We start from the raw sequence: 16,214 nt of genomic DNA on the forward strand, positions 1-16,214 counted from the left end.
TATGAACACTATTGATGACACAATTAAATTTACTTTGGTCCATTCAAGCACCAATATTCAGTTTTTAGATGTTGATGTGAGGCTTGTGGATGGTGGTTTCACCACTCAGTTATATACTAAAGTGACAGATAAAAACAATCTGTTATCTTTCAGTAGTCGACATCCTAAAAAGATGATAGAAGCCATCCCTTTCAGTCAACTAATGAGGGTTAAAAGTATTGAGAGTGATGTTGAATCACAGAAGTCTATGAGTAGCATGATTTGAAAATTTTCTGACAGAGGTTACCCTAAAAATCTATTGAAACGTCAGAAAAATAGGGTTGATGAATTAAATAGAGTTGATTTGTTAGGCTGGTTTCACACTTGCGTTTTTTTTGCGGGATTTTAGCGCTAAAAAACGCATGCGATTTTTTTTCCTATACTTTGCATGGGATGCGCTTATGTGCGCATACACATGCGTTTGTATGCGTTTTTCCGCGCATGCGTTTTTTTGCGGTATGCGCTCGGGCGCACAAAATGCATCCTGTTGCATTTTTTGAGCGTCCGACTTGCCTCAAAAAAACGCATGCGCACGCGTTTTTTTACAGCAAGACACCCATTATAAATCTATGGGTGCGCATATGTGCGCATTGGCATGCTTATGTATGCGTTTTTTTGCGCATGCGTTTTTTTTTTACCATAGTTGGACAATGGAATTTAGGGGTTTGGGTTAGAGTTAGGGTTAGTTAAGGGGGTTTAGGGCTAGGGTTAGCTAGGGTTTAGGGTTAGGGTCAGGGTTAGGGTTAGTAAAGTCATGGTTTGAGTTAGTGTGAGGGGCCACCTAATGTTGGAAAAAAACGCAAACGCGGTAAAAACGCACTAAAAACGCATACAAACGCATAAAAACGCTGCGTTTTTTTCATGCATGCTCATAAAAATGCTTGAAAAAAACGCAGCATTTGTATGCGTTTTTTCTATGCTTTTTTTGCGCTAAAAACGCGCTGGAAAAAAAAGCAAGTGTGAAATTAGCCTTACAGAAAAAGAATCAGGTTAAGAAATTCATTCGCATCCCCCTGATTACTACTTATTGTGAAGAGAGCAAAGAGATTGCAGATGTGATTCATAAACATTGGGGAATGCTGCATAAATGTTTACCTCATATTGAGGAATTTAGACAGCCCCCTATTTTTTCATACAAAAAAAATGAGCCATTGGTTCTTGCCTAATGAAATCTGATATTGGTTCTTTCAAAAAGTCCCATCAACCCACATTGACTGGTATTGATAGGAAAGGTTGCTTTCCATGTTTATCCTGTGTCAATTGTTGTCTAATGATAAAGGTTCTAAATTTTCTCATGCTATAACACATGAAGAGTTTAGTATCAAACATTTGACATGTGACTCTGATTATGTCATTTACCTTTTGGAGTGTCCTTGTTCCTTATGGTATGTCGTGAAACAACATGTGATTTTAAGACTAGGATCAAACAACACCGGCATACCATAAGGAAGAAGAGGTTGGACTTACCGGTCTCTAAACACTTTACTGAGAAATCCCATACTGAGAACCAATTGCGTTTTCGCATTATCGATACTGTACCAATAATGAGGAGGGGAGGGGATCGTACCTGTATTTTAAAGAAAAAGGAACTTGAATGGATTGTAAGGCTTAATACTTTAAGACCTTGTAGTCTTAATGTTGACTTTAAACTTAATCAGGTCACATAATGATGTATCTTCATCATATTAATATATGTTTATCGATAATGGACATGTTTTATATGACTAATTCTTTTTTCTTTGTTTTTAGGTCTCCCATCTCCTGGAGCTAACGCACTCGTATTTTTTTGATGTTTTTTATTATTTTTTATTCTAATTTTCTCATTGAGCATGTCTGAGATTTATCTCACTTTGTGTTTTATTTTTCTTTAATCATGTGATAATTGATATATCTATAAAGTTATTAATATACAGTAGTAATAATAATAATACATTTTATTTTTATAGCGCCGACATATTCCGCAGCACTTTACATTTCAGAGGGGATTTGTACAGACAATATACATTACAGCATAACAATAATCACATAGATCATAACAGATACCAAGAGGAATGAGGGCCCTGCTCGCAAACTTACAGTCTATGAGGAAAGAGGTAGACATGAAAGGTGGGTGGTAACAGTTGCCCTGATTGTATGGACCAGCCATAATGTTAAGTGTGTGACAGTACAGACACAGAGGGCTAATGGATGCATAAAGCATGTGGGAACATGATGCGGGGAATCTGGTAATGGTAAAACTTTTGGCTGTGTCACACAGGGATAGATTAGGTTAATGTGTTGAAGCGATAGGCCAGTCGGAATAAATGCGTTTTCAGGGCACGCTTAAAATTGTGGGGACTAATCATATTGACCTGGAAAGTGCATTCCAAAGAATTGGCGCAGCACGTGAAAAGTCTTGGAGACGGGAGTGGGAGGTTCTTACTATTGAGGATAGTAGTGAGAACTATTGGACGTCTCTATGCAATTTATAAATTCTTATTAAGTACCGTTATAAAAAGGAGGGATTTGGGTCCATTGTGTCAATGTGTGGTAGGTTGATGGTGCGGATTCATACTCCCACCCATTTCATCGTACCACATAAGAGGTACGGGATGTCGCACTTAATTGCTGTGATATTCCTTTACCAGGTGACAATTTGGGAGTTATGTCCGGACCAATCCATTTTGCCGTATTGTTATATGGGTACTTTTCATCTTGCATTTTTTATGCTTTTATTGCTGACAGAGACTATTCATTCTACCTATATCGCACTATGGGGCTTAATTGTCCCTTTTGCAGCTTTGTATATATAAAAGTATGAGTACTTTTACAGACTTGTGAAATATAGCTGCTTTGATATATCATATAGCTCAAATGGGCATATATTGTTGTTTTAACCTCTTCCAATATGGTGTCTAAGGTTTCAATGATTCATTGAGCAGATGCACACGCTTTGCACTACAGGTATGTTATTCTGACATCACAGACATGCTCAACGAAGCTGTGTTGACGCCAGTGTTCAGACACGCAGCTGTGTTTTGTAACTGTGAGTGTGCTTTATACTCCTTTTTGAGATGTGACACCTGAAATCATTTTGATAATTGTGGATGAATTGATGTATTTCTTATTGTCTGTGTTGTGTGTAACTATTAATATTCTATGATGAATTATTTATATATGCACCAAGCACTTTCTGTACTATATAAACACTATGACATGGAATGTACATTTTAAATGTTTACCTAATTGTTGTACTGAATTAACATGTGCACCCTTTATATACTTGTACTATTGCTATACACATTGCTTGAAAAAGGATTTCACATCTGAAATGTTGGCATGTACTGTTTCCCTGTTTTTTGCTACTTATCCTGATATGCCAATTGAACACAGGCTGGGGAAGCATGCACTTCAATATAGTATTGCTTTGGTGCTTTTCCTGTCTGTTTTTTCTTGATATATATATCTATATATATATATAGATATATATATATATATATAGATATATATATATATATCTATATATATATATATCCATATACACAGTGCCTGCAAAAGTATTCGGCCCCCCTGGATCTTTTCAACCTTTTCCCACATATCATGCTTCAAACATAAAGATACCAAATGTAAATTTTGGGTGAAGAATCAACAACAAGTGTAACACAATTGTGAAGTTGAACCAAATGTATTGGTTATTTTAAATTTTTGTGAAAATGCAAAAACTGAAAAGTGGGGCGTGCAATATTATTCGGCCCCTTTACTTTCAGTGCAGCAAACTCACTCCAGAAGTTCATTGTGGGTCTCTAAATGATCCAATGTTGTCCTAAATGACTAATGATGATAAATATAATCCACCTGTGTGTAATCAAGTCTCCGTATAAATGCACCTGCTCTGTCATAGTCTCAGGGTTCTGTTTGATGCACAGAGAGCATCATGAAGACCAAGGAACACAACAGGCAGGTCTGTGATACTGTTGTGAAGTTTAATGCTGGATTTGGATACAAAATGATTTCCAAAACTTTAAACATACCAAGGAGCACTGTGCAAGCGATCATATTAAAATGGAAGGAGTATCATACCACTTCAAATCTACCAAGACCCGGCCATCCCTCTAAACTTTCATCTCAAACAAGGAGAAGACTGATCAGAGATGCAGCCAAGAGGCCCATGATCACTCTGGATGAACTGCAGAGATCTACAGCTGAGGTGGGACAGTCTGTCCATAGGACAACAATCAGTCATACACTGCACAAATCTGGCCTTTATGGAAGAGTGGCAAGAAGAAAGCCATTTCTCAAAGATATCAATAAAAAGTGTTGTTTAAAGTTTGCAACAAGCCACATGGGAAACACACCAAACATGTGGAAGAAGGTGCTCTGGTCAGATGAAACTAAAATCAAACTTTTTGGCAACAATGCCAAACGATATGCTTGGCGTAAAGGCAACACAGCTCATCACCCTGATTACACCATCCCCACTGTCAATCATGGTGGTGGCAACAATTCAAAGGATTAAGGGGTGCTCACTCTAGAAATTACTTATGAAACTGGTGCTCTGAAGAAAATTAGTCCAAAATAGTCAGAAAAACTTCGGCACTCAAAATTGTTTTTATTATTTTTTCGCACAAAATGTCAGAGGCAGTTTTTTCTACAAAAGAGGGGTACAGCGATGGGGAGCAATGTGGCGCCCCCGTATGCGAATATTTTCATGGATTATGTGGAGACCTCATTTGTATATAATGATGACTTGTTCAAAAAACATGTTTTACAGTGGAAACGATTTATTGATGATGTCTTCCTGATTTGGATGGGTGGTGAAGAAGAACTTTGTTGTTTCTTTAATTATATTAACTCCATAGTTCCGGGTTTATCTTTTACCATTCACTCTGACCTTACTTCCATCCACTTTCTTGATACTCTGGTCTCATTTTTCACTAATGGGAAACTAGAAACTGATCTTTTTGTTAAACCAACCGATAAGAACAGCTTACTCCATTACTCCAGCTGTCATCCCCATCATATTAAAAGGTCATTACCAAGGTCACAACACCAACGTGTACAACGCATTGTTTCAAATAGTGATACTAGCATAGTGAGACATCAGGAAATGGATGGTAAGTTTCAAAGGAGAGGTTATCCAGACTGGATACTAAAATCCTCTAGAATTGCTAAACCACAAAGGGATAAGGACCAAAGGTTATTCATTGTTAGCACATTTAATCCTTTTAACTCTCAAATTAATAAGTGCATATTAAAACACTGGCATATTCTCCAGGAGTCCTACCCAAAAATTTCTGAATTTAATACATTTCCAATTATGGGTAATAAGAGACCAGACAATATAAAGGATCATTTAGTTAGGGCCGATGTAGGCAATGCCAAAATACCATTGATTCAACGGACTCTTGCGACACCACGCAATGGAACCTTCCTGTCATGAGCTCATTTTCTGCTCCACCAATTGAGAGTTCCCCTTCCGTTCTCCCTCTGGTGGTGACAGGAGGTAGTGCGGTTGGTTTAAGTTTTCGTGATCTGCCACCTGATGAGGAAGATAACGATTGGATCTCTGGAGTATCAGACTGGATATAAGACAGCCGACGCCCTATCCGGGTGCTGGTGATTCAGTCTGCTTCTCTGGTCCTGGACTTCAGCTCTCTTCCAGTCTTCTCAAGTTAAGTTTGTTTTTGCTAATGTTCACACTTGCACTTGTCTGTCAATTCAGTTTGTTGTGTAATCAGCCTGCCCCTGCTGGGGCTATGCTGAAATTCCACTCCTATTAATCAGTATTTGCCAATCTGCTTTTTGTCCCTTATTAGATTGGCCTGATATAGGTTTAGAAGTCTAGTGACTTCAGGGTTAATTTTGCTATCAGAAGTGTTGGACAATATTTTTGTAGGTTGTTTTTGGCAGATTGCAGACAGTGTCTTTCCTTTTCTGTCCTTTTTAGTTAGCCGGGCCCCATCGTTTGCTCAGCCTATTTTCCTGCCTTTGTTTGTATTTTCATCTTGTTTCACCGTCAATACATGTGGGGGGCTGTCTTCCCTTTAGGGTCTGCTCTGGGGCAGTTAGTTTTCCTCTTTTCCTGCTTTAGGCTTATATAGTTCTCCGGTTGTGACGAGGCGTCTAGGACCAACGTAGGAACGCTCCACGACTGCTGCTAGTTGTGCGGTTAAGATCAGGGATCTGCAATCTGCATAGTTACCAACTACACTGGTTTTCTGAGACTTAGCTTGTTGTCTTGTTTTTCCTCCTCGGTTTCCCATTCATAACACCTTCCCTTGTCTGGGTTGTTTAAAATGCTCTAATATACTCAAAGGAGATACATTTACCCACCTCCGGTCTGGTCGACGTTTTCCTATATAAGGCTTTTTTAGCTGTGAGTCCTCATTTGTAGTCTACTTGATTAAGTGTCTGTGCGGTCTCAGATATGTTGGAGAGACCACTCAGCATATCTGAGACCGTATTTCACAGCACAAGTCCACCATTAGATGTGCACGTACCCTGCTACCAATACCATCACATTTTATTTCTATGGGCCATCAAATATCACAGCTTAAATATCAGGTTCTGGCTCACAGACGGGGTGGTAATAGAGTTAAGATTCTTAAGACCCGTGAAGCATTCTGGATCCATACCCTACAAACTCTCACACCATTAGGATTAAATAGGGAATATGAAATTCAACATTAATTTATCCCTCTGCATATGGTCTATATTATTAGCAATATAGTTTGATAAAATTTTTTCTATTTACATTTTTTCTATTTACATTTTGTTATATTATGTTTATCATATTTTGTCTTTCTTCTCCAGATATCTCATTAGACTCTACAACAGGTATCTATTAATACTAATGGTTGGTATTAAACTAAATATCGTCTGCTTTCCTACTAATGAATTTTATGCTTATTAATATACCAATATAGCTATTATACACTAATCCATAAACCCACTAAATTAGTTCATTTCTGTAGTCTTATTAATGGATTTAATATTGTTACTATATGCTGCAGTTTTTTTTCAGCTGGGACATTGAAAAGAATGCCATGCAATTCACTAGGGGGACCATACACATGCGCACATAAACATCATGATTTTCTACATAGTGTTGTAATATCTAGTTTGGGCTTTTCCCAGGGATTCCCGGCTTGCATACGTGCAGTAGAGAGTAGTGCTTTGTCAGCTCCTGTGAGGTCAGCTCGCAGGTGTCCTCTTTACAAGGAGCGCTCTGTTAGCCTGTCAGAGTGAGCATTCTGAAACAGGAAACACGTGGGAGCATGCAGTCATGGCACTATATAAGGAGGTGCCTCTCCCACTATGCACACTGGGTCTGGCACTCACATGTGGTAACGGCTTCCTGACAGGTATGAGATTTATTTTGGTGACTCTATGGCTATCTCATGGGGGTCTGAGTTGGTTATAAGGTCTTTTACTGTTTCTCCAATCCACCTGATGTGTTTATCATTAAATTGCAGGCAGTAAATTCTTTTGTTCCCCGTTTGGGGATAGCACGGTTACTGATTGTCCTACTTTTGGCTTCTAATGAGAGTTAGACATACTGATCCTGCATATTTCAGGTAAAATGATTTTATGCTCATTTATTGGAACATCATGCTCCTATTGATATAAGTGCAAATATTCTTTTTTGCCTTTACCTTCTTTTTCCTCCTTGTGATCAGTGATGAAATTGACTATTGCTATGCCCATGATATTATGTCTTTTTTGAAAATCTGACCATCAATCTGTGATGGGATTCAAGCATTCTTAGATAATACTTTTTGATATTTTGATGTATTTTTTGCTTTTACCTTCTTTTTCTTCCTTGTGATCAGTGATGAAATTGACTATTGCTATGCTCATGATATTATGTCTTTTTTGAATATCTGACCATCAATCTGTGATGGGATTCAAGCATTCTTAGATAATACTTTTTGATATGTTGATGTATTTTTTGCTTTTACCTTTTTCTTTCATGTGAACAGTGATGAAATTCACTATTGCTATGCTCATGATATTATGTCTTTTTTGAATATCTGACCATCAATCTGTGATGGGATTCAAGCATTATCAGATAATACTTTTTGTTATTTTGATGTATTTTCATGGATCTCTCTAAATATTTGGTTAGTGAGAATTGAAATGTTTCTTATGTGTATATATATATATATATATATATATCTTATACTGTGTTTTATATTCTCATGCAGATGTATGCTTGACAAAGGCTTATATTAGCCGAAACGTTGCAAGTGTCTGAATGTTCAAGAATATTTTTTAAAGGGTTGTGTCTTATATGCCCTGATTTTCTTTTGTAAAAAGCCTCTGCCTGACATTTTGTGAGAAAAAATAAAAACAATTTTGAGTGCCGAAGTTTTTCTGAGGCCGAAGTCACACTAGCAATTAAATCGGACGAATGCAATGCGATAAAAAAAATCGCATTGCATTCGTCCCAATGTCATTCTATGGTGCTGCTCCCATCATGCGTTTTTTTTATCGGATCCGTTCCTCGGACCGAGACAATCGCAGCATGCTGTGATTGTCACCGATTTTCAGATCAGATTCGCCAATGCAAGTCTATGGATGCGATTAAAAATCGCATTGAAAACGCAACACACGTGTGACTTGCGATTAAATCGCAAGACATCTCCAGGTCAACAGGAAAGAGCATCAGGCATTGGCATTGGATGTCAATTTGATGCTTAGATGCGAATAAAATCGGTTCATTGCTGGAAAATGGGATGACAGACGGATCCCTGGACAAGAATTCTTTGTGAGATTTCGTACAGTTAAAATCGGACCGATTTTTTAATGGTTGTGTATGACTCCAGCCTGACTATGGTGGTGGCAACATCATGGTTTGAGCCTGCTTTTCTTCAGCAGGGACAGGGAAGATGGTTAAAATTGATGGGAAGATGGATGGAGCCAAATACAGGACCATTCTTGAAGAAAACCTGTTGGAGTCTGCAAAAGACCTGAGACTGGGATAGAGATTTGTCTTCCAACAAGACAATGATCCCAAACATGAAGCAAAATCTACAATGGAAAGGTCTACAAATAAACGTATCCAGGTGTTAGAATGGCCAAGTCAAAGTCGAGACCTGAAAACAGTCGAGAATCTATGGAAAGAGCTGAAAACTGCTGTTCACAAATGATCTCCATCAAACCTCACTGAGCTCGAGCTGTTTGCCAAGGAAGAATGGGCAAGAATTTCAGTCTCTTAATGTACAAAACTGATCGAGACATACCCCAAGCGACTTGCAGCTGTAATCGCAGCAAAAGGTGGCGCAACAAAGTATTAAGTTAAAGGGTCTGAATAATATTGCACGCCCCACTTTTCAGTTTTTGAATTTCCACAAAAATTTAAAATAACCAATAAATTTGGTTCAACTTCACAATTGTGTCCCACTTGTTGATTCTTCAAAAATTTACATTTGGTATATTCATGTTTGAAGCATATGTGGGAAAAGGTTGAAAAGCTCCAGGGGGCCGAATACTTTCGCAAGGCAATATATAAATAAAACTTCCTTCCTCACCCCTCAATGGGGGTGGTCTTTGTTGTCCTTTCTCGGGTCCTCTACCAGATGCCTGGGAGTTTGAGGGTTCTGCACAGGATCTTAGTTGTTCCCAGCATTGAGCTTTTCTGGACATAGAGCTGAGATGTTGCTCCTGGGATCTGTTGTAGCCATTCTTCCAACTTAGGGGTCACTGCTCCAAGTACTCCTATCACCACAGGAATCTCTGTTGCCTTCACCTTCCACATCTTCTCCAGTTCTCCTTTGAGGCCCTGGTATTTCTCCAGCTTCTCATATTCCTTCTTCCTGATGTTGCTGTCACTTGGCACTGCCACATCTACATTATTTTCATTGCTGTCTTCTCAACCTTGTCTACTATGGCAATGTCTGGTTGGTTAGCCAACACCTGCTTATCTGTCTGGAACTTGAAGTCCCACAGAATTTTAGCCCTTTCATTTTCCACCACTTTTTCTGGGGTCTCCCACCTGGACTTAGCCCATATGCTGCACAGATGTTCCTGTATACAATTCCCGCTACTTGGTTGTGGCGTTCAGCATACGCTGTTCCTGCTTGCCTTTTGCATCCTGCCACTATGTGTTGGATTGTTTCTGAGGTTTCTTTGCATAGTCTGCACCTTGGGTCTTGTCCTGTGTGGTAGTTTCCTGCTTCTATGGATCTTGTACTTAGTGCTTGCTTTTGTGCTGCTATGATTAGTGCCTCTGTGCTGTCTCGGAGTCCAGATTCTCCAGCCATTGGTAGGATTTCTCCATGTCAGCCACTTCCATTATCTGTCGGTGGTACATCCCATGCAGCGGCTTGTCTTGCCATGGTGCTTCATATTCCTATTCTTCCTTCCAGGTCTTTTGTTGTTGCTGCCTTAGGCTTTCTCTCAGCATCTCATCTTCTGGCGCCATTCTTCTGATGTATTCCTGGATACTCCTTGTTTCATCTTATTTCATCCATGATGGTGACTTGGATGCTTATCAAGCCTCAACGACCCTCCTCTCTGTATACAATCGTTGGGTGCTAGACCTAAGGTACTGTCACACTAAGCGATATCGCTAGCAATATCGCTATAACTTGCTAGCAATATCGCTAGCAATATTGCTAGCAATATCGCTGTCTAATACTTACCTACGACCCGCTCCTCCGCTGGTTATCGCTGATCACATCTGCTATATGCCCTGCTGGTAATTCCACTCCATTGGTCTTGACTACCTTGCCTCTCTTTATTACGAACCGGCCTCACTTCTCCAGTCCGAAGGACATCCCAATGTCTTCACTGTAGATCCTTGTCAGGTGGATCAGTGAATCGATGTCTCGTTCGCTTTTCGCATACAGCTTGATATTATCCATGAAGAGGAGGTGGTTGATGGTGCTTCCACCCTTGAACTTGTAACCATAGCCAGACTCTGTAATTATCTGACTGAGGGGGTTCAAGCCTATGCAGAACAGCAATAGGGACAGTGCATCACCTTGGTATATGCCGCATTTGATGGTCACTTGTGCTAGTTGTCTTGAGCTGATTTCCAATGTTGTTCTACATAGCCCCATTGCGTTTCTGAGGAAGGTTCTTAATTTCCTGTTGACATTATAGAGCCAAGCATTCACAGATCCATGTGTGTGGTATTGAGTCAATCCAGGCTGTGCTGAGATTGGTCTGTCTGGATCTTGAGCGACTGCTCTATCTACTAGGAGCTGGTGCTTAGAGCCTCTGGTGTCGGTCCCGATGCCTTTCTGAGCTGGATTCATGTACTGGTTCATATGGCTCTGTAGCTTGGTGGCTATAATGCATGACAGGAGTTTCCATGTTGTTGTGAGGCAGGTTATTAGGCGGTAGTTGGATCGAACTGTTCCTTTATGAGTATCCTTCAAGATCAGCACTGTTTTACCTTGCGTTAGCGAAGCTGGATGGTGGCCTTCTTCTAGCAGTTGGTTCATCTGCTTTGCCATGTGTTCATGCACCGCTGTTAATTTCTTTAGCCAGTAGGTGTGGATCATGTCTGGGCCAGGTGCAGTCCAGCTCTTCATGTTCGTGACCCAATGTTGGATGTCTGCTGCTGTAATGGTGACTGGTTCTTGCTCTAGGTGGTTGCTGTGTTTCATTCTCAGATCTGGCAGCCACATTGCACTGGTGTTGTGTTTTGTGCATATGTATGTATGTATATATATTGTGAGGTAGCGCTGTCATTCGGGTAGGGGATACTCGCTTGCAGCCACAAAAACAGATCCGGCACGGGTTTTCCATAAAACCATAACTCCATGCGGTTTATTCAGCAGCATAAACCAAAGCAACATAAAGTTCACTTAACAGCATAGCGTCCATGACAGTTTCCCTCTGTAAACCCTGAGGTCAGACAGGGTGTGCAATGTCCAGCACACAGGCTCTCTTAGCCCCAGTTATAACCCCTCAGGATTACCTCCAGACTGCAGACATTCATTCCCTCTCCTGGGAACTCTCAGATGCTGGCAGCCATTACACACAGCCGCTTCACATGCTGTTCGCTGGCAGCCCCATCTCAGCAGGACCTTCCACACTGGACCAACCGGGTCCCAGCATTCACCATATGTGACCTATCCTGGCCACCTTATACGGTCCATAGCCACGCCCACCGGGTCACATGGCTATGACCTCATCACAGGTCCTTGAATCACTCACAATTTTTATCACAATGTTCTCAAACACACCCCCTGGGTGGGTTTGTAGGTAACTGGGGCTGCCCGTCTCCCCAGTTACCTGGAGACTTCTCCCTGACACGTTAAAACAACACCTCAGCAATATCATTGCTGATCAACACACACACATAAGTCTCCATCTCAAGGCCACCCACCTTGAGATACATAACGGTCCTTCAGGATTCTGCCACTCATCCTCTCTTGGGACATCCACACAGCGCCCCCTAGCGGACACAGTGGTCACTACACCACATACCTCCCCCTTTGTTCAAACTTGTGGGGTTGAACACAGCATAACCCCAGGGTCTCAAGACTGGGCACTCATTACACCTTGCCCCACAGATCGAGAGAACTGTCTCCATCTGTCATATGGCCTCATCTCTACGTTAGGCCTCCCCCGCCCCAGCGGTCAGAATATCGGCCCTGATCTTTGGCCCTCCAGTTACAGTCTGTCTGCGTCATCAGACACTGTTTAGTCATCCCATTACTTTCTCTGTTCCGTTCCCTGACCAGCTCCCTCGGTTGGTACGGTCATAAGTCTTAGTTAAGCCTACTGTCTGACCTGAGTCTGACTCATTCAGCGTTTCACAGGAACTATGGTCTCTCAACGTCATCCTGCCAGTTGAACTACCACCTGCTGACATTCTTCGGCCATCTGCCATGTCACTTCTTGGAGGAACCGTTCGGGTCCTTACATCTTGGGTTGAAGGTGGCCGCCACCTGGTGTTCCGTGCCTCTTTACTGATTTGCCGATGGTCCCACCTCAACAGCTCAATCTCTTGCAGGTAACCCACTCGATACTCTGCGAGCATCCAAAAGTCTCTCAGGCTCTCCACCGAGCCAACCACCTTGATGGGAATTCTACCCACTTCACTAGATACCTGGTCTTCATCATCAGGAGGGATCCTCACCCTCACCACACCGGTGATATTCACAAGGTCTTGCATTACCTGCCTGGATCTTCCAATGATTCTTCCAATCAGACCTTTGGGTACCGGAACCACATCTTTCCGCAAACCCAGCCGATCCATAGCCTCCTTCACTAACTCTAGGCGTCGAGCAGCCTTCATATTACTCCACCTGACAAGCTGTTTGGCGTGGAGACATTGTAAATGCATCTCTTTCAGGACAGCTACCCGGTTTGCAGTATCTTCTCTGGCTGTTATCACCAACTGCCGAGTCTCAGGTGCCCAGTGCACCTTACACGCCTTGACCGCCTCTTAGAAAGCCTCATGTATACCTTCCTCCGCACAGGCTTCTCGCATGTCTTCGGGTACCTCGATCACAGATTTGAAGGTCATGGTCTTGCTCTCTTCCTGGACAGAAGACTCTGGCTTTACCACGGACACTTCCCTCACTACAGTTGACCCGACCGGGTGACTTCTTCCGTTCGTTGCTCACCAACTTCACAAGATTTTATCTCTTCATGACTCTTTGCCAAGATGGATACTGGCAGTTCCGTCTTGTTGTCACTCGCGCTCACCCGCGGTAAGTCTTCGTCCAACTTCCTCTCCTGCCGAAGACCTTTTACTACTCCTCTGAGTTCTTCCACGTCTTCCCTAAGGGTCTTGTTCAAGTTTTGCCACGTTGACAGGTGACCTCTGAGCTCCAAGACTTCTTTCTCGAGCCCCTCCACCCTGTGCTTGGCCATTTGTCTCAGGACCCTTTCTCGTTCGAGATGTTCTTCCACTGTCTCTTTTATCAACTGTATCTTATGGTCTTGTTCTTTTTCGGCCATCACGTGTCGCACCACCACTTCTCTGATTATATCCAACAGGTACCACTGGGTCATCCCTATCAGCCGAGTGAACTCTCCAGTCACCCTCTGACCGTGTGTCTAGTCTAGTCGTCTCATCTCCCAGCCCACCACCCGTCATGTCATGAGACGTCAGGTCCGTACGTTGGGCAGATGTACCTCTTCTTCTGGTCAGTTCTACCTCTGACCTGTCCACTTTAGGAGGCGTTACCGTCTCAGCGTCCGCTGGCCCCACAGTCGAAGCGTTTCCATCGTCCAACCCTATGTCATCAAACAAAACAGAGTCCCGGCCCCTCTCCAAGGCATAGACTAAAATAGGTGTTATCCCACCCCCTTGGCACTCAACGCTATGGGACGGGTCAAACATTACTGTCTACCCCATAGTTCACCATGACCCCATATTTACAGCGAACCTGGACGATTTTCTCAGTCAGCCAGAAAGTGAGCGAAGTTCCTGTCAGAGTCATCTGACTCTGAGTCCAGTCGACCAGAGACTCTTTTCCGGCGCAACATCACAGTACACACCTGCGGCCCATCGTTACTATCCGGAAAGGATATCCCACATTCTGACCAAGTCATACACATACACTGCGGTTCCCCAGACATACCCACTGAGGTACCCAGTGCTGTCATTTCTTCAAACTTGGCCCCTTTCTGGACCACCATCGCACTTTGGGTCGCCGCCCCCTCCTGGGACTCCACCCCTTTTTGGGCTACCACCCCAATTTGGGACTCCATCCCTTTTGTGCTACCACCCAGAGTTGGGTCACCGCCCCCTTCTGGGACTCCACCCCCTTTCGGGATCTCCCCATGTCCGTTATACCGGTCTTCTCAGATCACAGTTCACACCACACAGTTTGTGTCTCTTACGATACCACACAAGTCCTTGCTTGCACCACAGCTCCTGCTGTCACCAATCACCGACACCTCCGGCTGCTGTTCACACACAGCTGCTGGTGTCCTCTTCGTAACCCCGCCAAGTTACAGGAAGCCACTTGTCCCCTTCGTAACCCCGCCGAATTACAGCAAGCCGCTTGTCACCTTCTTGACTCCCACTGAGCCACCGCAGGCTGAGTCGAGAAAAGAATAAAAATAAAAACACCACACAACTCACGTGTCCTGTCTGTGTGCTATTCAGGACGTTCCGTCTCCTCCTGAGACCATCCAACACACAGGGCGCACCGGGGGCTATTCAGGGAGCCAACTCTCCTCCAAGGCTTTCCCAATACACCGGCCTCACCAGGTCCAGGGGCTCAGCGGGTGCTCTTCAGGACACCGTCTCTGCCTGAGACTGCCCAACACTCACGCCTCACCAGGTCCAAGGTCATACCATGTGCTCCAGGGATCCGATTCTTCTCCCAGAACCTCCCAACACTGACCCTCCAGGACCTTGCTCACTGACCCAGGTAAGTACAACACGAACATCTGTCTTACCTGTGTCGGCCACATAGGTCCTCGGGTACCTCTTATCTGCAGAGGCACCCTAGTAATCACCAGTCTCTTTCACTGACCTGCTGTCAGTATATCACATGGCATTCACAACCATCAGCCCTCCTGGCTCAGCGTTGCCAGCAATGCAACATGTGTCTTTGGAAACCGTTGCCCTCAGCAACTGAAACTTTGAAGTCCTCTTCCGTTGCTCCTAGCAACAAGGCTACAACATTGCCCATAGCAATCTCCACCATTTGTGAGGTAGCGTTGTCATTCGGGTAGGGGATACTCGCTTGCAGCCACAAAAACAGATCAGGCATGGGTTTTCCATAAAACCGTAACTCCATGCGGTTTATTCAGCAACATAAACCAAAGCAAGCAACAAAGTTCACTTAACATCATAGCGTCCATGACAGAATTTCCCTCTGTAAACCCTGTGGTCACACAGGTTGTGCAATGTCCAGCACACAGGCTCTCTTAGCCTCACAGTTATAACCCCTCAGGATTACCTCACGGCTGCTTCCCCAGACTGCAGACATTCATTCCCTCTCCTGGGAACTCTCAGATGCTGGCAGCCATTACACACAGCCACTTCACATGCTGTTCACTGGCAGCCCCATCTCAGCAGGACCTTCCACACTGGACCAACCGGGTCCCAGCATTCACCACATGTGACCTATCCTGGCCACCTTATACAGTCCGTAGCCACGCCCATCGGGTCACATGGCTATGACCTCATCACAGGTCCTTGAATCATTCACACATTTTTATCACAATGTTCTCAAACACACCCCCTGGGTGGGTTTGTAGGTAACTGGGGC

The sequence above is a fragment of the Dendrobates tinctorius genome, unplaced genomic scaffold, assembly GCF_039654945.1.
Source record: "Dendrobates tinctorius isolate UK_male_01 unplaced genomic scaffold, ASM3965494v1 ptg000035l, whole genome shotgun sequence".
In the NCBI taxonomy this organism is placed as follows: Eukaryota; Metazoa; Chordata; class Amphibia; order Anura; family Dendrobatidae; genus Dendrobates; species Dendrobates tinctorius.